At 43.1% G+C, this 5770-nt stretch overlaps 1 long non-coding RNA gene across 1 annotated transcript; it reads right to left on the bottom strand.

Moving 5' to 3' along the window:
* Nucleotides 1-481: 481 nt before the first annotated feature.
* On the bottom strand, nucleotides 482-4391 carry LOC128087360 (uncharacterized). The gene is made up of 2 exons (XR_008209800.1): nucleotides 1099-4391; nucleotides 482-974 (listed from the first exon to the last, which is right to left on the bottom strand). It is a non-coding gene; the product is annotated as an uncharacterized LOC128087360 (long non-coding RNA).
* Between the last annotated feature and the right edge of the window lie 1379 nt (nucleotides 4392-5770).

Genomic DNA, 5770 nt, shown 5'->3' on the forward strand with positions numbered 1-5770 from the left:
CTCTCCACAATGTGGTGGATCTGAGCTGCAGTATGCAGGACAGGTTGGCAACCAGCAGCCTACTAGGAAGAGCTGTCTATGCTCTCAAACTACACCAACTTGTGTGCGGAGCAACAAGTTAATAATGCAGGAGGAGGGGGAAGGAAGAGAATAGCTTTGTGTTTAGAGAAACATATATCTGATTCTCACTCCTTTTCCCTTTACACAAGCTTCTGCAGTATAAGAACCTTCCCAGTCTGGGCAAATATGACCAGTCTAGGTTTTATTTCTATCAAGATACATCTGTCATCTTTGGTCACCCCCACATGAATGGAATAAGAACAGAAATGTGTTTTCATTCAGTTAGAGCACTTGTATACTATCAGTTTTGCTTCTTCCTTTCATCACTGTCATTTTGCCTGCTGCCTGTTTGTTGCACATCGTATGGAGGGAAGCCCACATACACTGAACAATGAAAAAACACAAAATGTGGCAGATGCTGTGATCTAGGAAATGATTTTATTAAAAACCAAAGGGCAGCATGCTTTCTTCAGCATTTAAGAGTGGAAAAGATTTATATTCTCACTACTTTTGCCATGCAGTGTCTGCACTATTACTAAATTTCACCACTTTCTGGAACAAAGCAGAGCACCGAGGACCAGTGAACAAAACAGTATCGATGCAATAGCACACGCATGGACGTATTTCGAGAGGTATTGCTTTTGATCTGTTCTTTGCTACAAAGGATGATGGGGAATTGCTGTCCCAAAAGCACTTTGCAGAGGAAACCAGGATGTTGCCATAACGGATATTAATCCCCAAGGAGAAAGCAAAGGAAGAACACAAGCACAGCAAATTGCAGTGGCCAGGCAGCGTTCATCAGAGGCACCCGATTGCTGAAGGAGGCACCGGAGATCGTAACCCAACTTACATTCATCCTTGTGCAAAGCTGTAATTTCTGCTCAAGTTACAGCTTATGAGTCTTAAAGAGCTTCCTGAAAAACAAAACAGGTGTTCTCAGCAGACACAGTCATGGTGTGGCTGTAACTTGGATTTGCAACGTACATATTTTATGTTCATTATGTGCTAAGTAAAAGTTCTCGTGCACCTCAAACTCACCTGATCTTTAAGCTTGCTGAAAATGCCTTATCCTCCCCATAGCCATAATGACTGTCAACTGAAAAGCATTTTGCTCCATTAAACAGCCCAACACAAGCCCATCTGCTTCTGCTGCTTTGTGAAGGGTCTGCAGGGCTCTCCTTCTGAAAAGAAGTGTGCAGACAGTTTGCCAATCAATACCCAACAATTCTGCAACTTTTGCTATAATATCTCCTCTCGGTACCCTCTAATGACTCTCTTATCATCCTGCTCTCAGGAAGCTTAAATGTCAGGACTTATTAATTAAGATGGTTTGTCTTCTCTTATTAATCCCTTAAGTACTGAGAACCCATTCCCCTTTAATCAAGAGCAGCTGGGACCAACGCTGCACAAGAGACGGAAGAGCATTTTACTCGGGCGTGCTTCCCGTGACTGCGTTTCTGAAACAATCACTGAAGTAACGGTCGCTGTTTCTCCAGGAACACTAAAATGTGTCACTGTGATTTCACTTCCCAAAACTCCATCAAAACGATCCCTCAGCCCACATCAAGCTCAAGGTGAACTGTACTGAGCCCAGTGCTGCTCGCAAAATTGCCGCCTTCCGCACCTGCAGGTGCTGAGCCTTCACTTTTGCACTAGGGTCTAAGAGGGTGCCAGAATTTACTGAAGGACAGAGCCCTGCCAAAGCCTCATGCGTTTACCCAAGTGTCTGTTATCTCATGGTTTTGCTTTCCAGTGCATCTATCAAACGATGATAAGGAGATTATGATTCAGCTGTGCTTGTTTCTTAAATGGAAATAGCACAGGATAAAAAACAAGGTTTTTGCTATTTGCATTCCACTTCATTGCACTGCGGTTTTTAATTCAAACACATAAGCTACTAAAAAAGAAGCAATGGCAGAAGTTCTAAGAACCACACAGGCAATACTTAAATATTTTGGATCATTGATCCCTCAGTTCTCAGAGTGCTTCTCACCGCAAACACCCGTTGGGGGCTGGAGCTGGGACCTGCAGAACTGCAATCTTTCTTGTAGTGAGGAGCTGGGTCATGGAGCCCAACCCCTCTGCCAAATCAGGCACCCTACCACAGGTGGCACAGGTAGGCTTCCTGTTGTGTCTTGAATATGTCCATAGAAGGAGGCACCACAGCCTCTCTAGTCTCGCATCCTGCTCCAGTGCTCCATCACTCTTAGTCTAAAGGAGTTTTCTTCCCCCCAAGGCATCCTGGCTAACAAAACAAAATATCTGCTCCTATAATTCACAACTGCTGCATAGTAAAAGCTATGACCAACATAATATGATTTAACAATTTAGAAGCATACACTGTTTTATGCTTGATTTCCCAGACACACCTTGGAAGGAGCCAGCAATGGGTTTGCAGCCTGTTCTCCTCCATCCGTGCACACCAATGCTCCTTTAAATCTGAATTATTACAGGATGCTTCTACCTACCTTCTGCAGCAGTGATGGAGAGTGCCTCATTAAGTACAGAAAAGCAGGCTGCAGCCTGTTTTAACCTCTGTTGTCTCGGAAACAGCCCTATTTAAACAACAGGTAAATAGACTTTGCACATTGTGTACAGCAAGTAAACATTTGCTATTCATTTTACCCATTCACCCACAATGTTTAAATTTCCAGCCACATATTTTATGCAGTAAAACGCATTGCTTCCTGTAGTATAACACAGTTCTTTCTCATCATTTGCAGTGCAATGCTCTGTTGGCACAGCACAAGGCTGGGCTCTCACTGCTGGCAGCTCACGGGGCTGAGGTGGGAGGCACGACCTGCACAGCTCTCCTCAAGTCCTCCTCACGAGCTGCATTTTCTCCTGGCACTGAGTAATGTATAGCAAGACAAAAGAAACAAGTGTGGCATAGAGGGAAGAAGAGGAAGGAAAACCATTATTTGTACATCGGGCACTCCAGGCTTCCCGATTATTTCCTTGCTAATCTATGAGGTCTATTCCAGTAGTGAAATTCCTCTTCAAAGCATGAAAGCGGGCAGAATTTAGATAAAATTACATCAGGACGAGGACATGGCTCCCCGTGTCTCCCTGCTGAATAAAACTATTCCCAATTTCTTTCCTGCCCTCCCAGCAGCCGAGAGGCACGCCCACAGATGCAGGCACCCTTCCTGGCACTCAGCACAAAAGCACTTGCACTTGTTCCCTGCCTGTGACAGGTCCTCAGGTTTCAATCCAGGAAGGGGCAGGACTTTGTGTTATTTTCACCAGGGTCATTTATGTGATCTTTTTTTTTTTGCTCTGCCACTAAAAATCACCGCAGCATCCTTCTTGCAGCTGGTGTGTTTTATTCTCTGGAATGGGATATTCATCTGGAATGGGAACATCCCTCCTAATGCTGAGCTCAGAACTGTTCCCTGGAGCAAAGCACATCCCTGCCAACCCATGCATCTCTCACCATTTTGTAACCGACTCAGCTTTTCGATCAACTTTGTGAAACAGCTTTTGCAAAACCTGCAAGTATGTACAGAATTGTTTTATTTATTAAGCCTGGTTGTGCTGTAATCTAAAAGGAACGTGTTTTAGATGTATTATCCAGGTTCCTGTAACAGCACTTGTTGTGCTTTAGTCCCCATCATTCACAGCACTCCCTCTCATCTGGAAGCTGAGCATGCTTTGGGCAGCAAGGACCATCCAGGATGCTGGATCAGAGGACCTGCAGCCTGATTACCATCAAGGAATTGTTAAGGTTGGAAAAGACCTCTAAGATCACCTTGTCCAACCATCAGGCCACCCCCACCATGCCCAGTAATCACATCCCTCAGTGCCACATCTATGTGACTCTTGAACACCTCCAAGGACAGTGACTCCACCACCTCCCTGGGCAGCCAGCACGAGCATACATATTTCTCCCTTAGCATGCATTTTATTGCACTGAGAATATTTGATGTTCCTTTCTACTATATTCAGTTGTCCACAGCATCATAGTCATAGTATTTGAGTCAAGCACTAAGACGTGACATATTTTCACACACACAGTTGTGTTCTAGTCACCAACCTTGTTTTACCCCAGCAAGCTCCCTGCTGATTCCATCTATCGCCCGGTTTTTCAGGGCAGTGGCTTTAGAAGCTGTTTCAGCTCTCACTTACTTACAAATAACACGTAATGGCTGCAAGACACTCTGTGCTTCCTACACAGGGACTTCCATAGCATAGGTTTTGATGACAAGCAACAACTTCCAGCTGAAGCCAAGGTGCTCTCTTTCACACAGAATATGTGGTGTAAAGACATCCCACACCTATTAACACAAAGTTGTAAGCATGCCTCTCCTCAGTGAGACATTTTTAATAAATCAAAAGATTTATTTTTGATTTATTAAGCCAAGCCAAAGATACACCGGTGTGTTATTAAACCCACAGGATTTAAATTCACAGAAACAGGAACACTACCAATGCAGGTCACACTTCTGATCATTTAGGTGCACATTTCGATATTTTATGAGTTTTTGGATAGGGAACAAATGGTTCACATACCTCAGGTGCAGGGTGGTTCAGGGCTTTGCCAGGACACAAAACTAAAATGAATGACAGAGCAGAAACAGCCTCTAACACCTCAGACTGCTAAAGAGCTCATGCCGAGTTTCTGACTGTACCTAGTAGAGTTTTGTGCAATACAATAAATGGAATCCTATCTACCTTCTGTTTAGTTAAAATACACTGTTTGTTTCATGACAAATTTCAGGAATTGGCAAAGCACAGACTGATAGCTACTATCTATGCACCTCCACAACCCAGACAGAGCTGCTACAGGTGCCCAAAAAGTTCCCAATGCCTCCCATTATAGGACTCATTTTAACAGTTTGACCTGAATTTCCTGAATCAGCTCTACGTCACATATTGCTGTGTGCAAAGATTAAGCCAGAACAAATCAGTCATCCCATGGACAAGCCTAAGTAAAAGTGCACTGTTTTGCACATCTTAAGAAAGTAAATCCAGAGACCATAGTGGGCATCCTTCCCTTAAGAGGCACTGGAAACATCACAGCCTTGTAAAGAGATGTATATTTGGTACCAATGGGTTGCACACCTTGGATGCAATTTCATTAGACTTTGACCTTCTCTTGTGAAAAAAAAAGAAAAAAAATCAAACAAAAAAAACCAAACCAAACCACCACCACCAACAAAAAAACAACTAAGGCTTCAGTATTAACATACTTACCTACAGAAGTAGTTAAGGCTTGAGGCGACATTACATTTTCAGGAAACACATTGGTGATTTAGTGAGCACTGTGGTGATGGGTTGACGGTTGGACCAGATGATCTTAGTGGTCTTTTCCAACCTTAATGACTCTACACATTTAAATATTTTGACAAAATAATTAATAAGTCATTATTACAACCGTGGAGTCAAGCTGTCAGGTTAGGAAGCGTCAGAACTAAAAGCAAATACCTACCAATGTACACAAAATAATAGGTACTGTGTCACAGGAGACTTACAACAATGACAGCACCTAAAAGAAACCACAACACCATAACTTTGGAAACACAGTTTAAAAATCTCCCACTGAAAAGCACTAAGGTGCTAAAAACTTAGGGAAATGAAACTTGAGATACTCCATCTCTACACTCATCAGACCAGTGAGCCACTGGACTCTAAATGTATGACATCAAGAGCTGGAATAAAAACAAAACAAATATCCACATTCAGAGAACAGAAATAAAACCCACACAGG

The sequence above is a fragment of the Tympanuchus pallidicinctus genome, unplaced genomic scaffold (assembly GCF_026119805.1).
Source record: "Tympanuchus pallidicinctus isolate F22 unplaced genomic scaffold, pur_lepc_1.0 scaffold1, whole genome shotgun sequence".
NCBI lineage: Eukaryota > Metazoa > Chordata > Aves > Galliformes > Phasianidae > Tympanuchus > Tympanuchus pallidicinctus.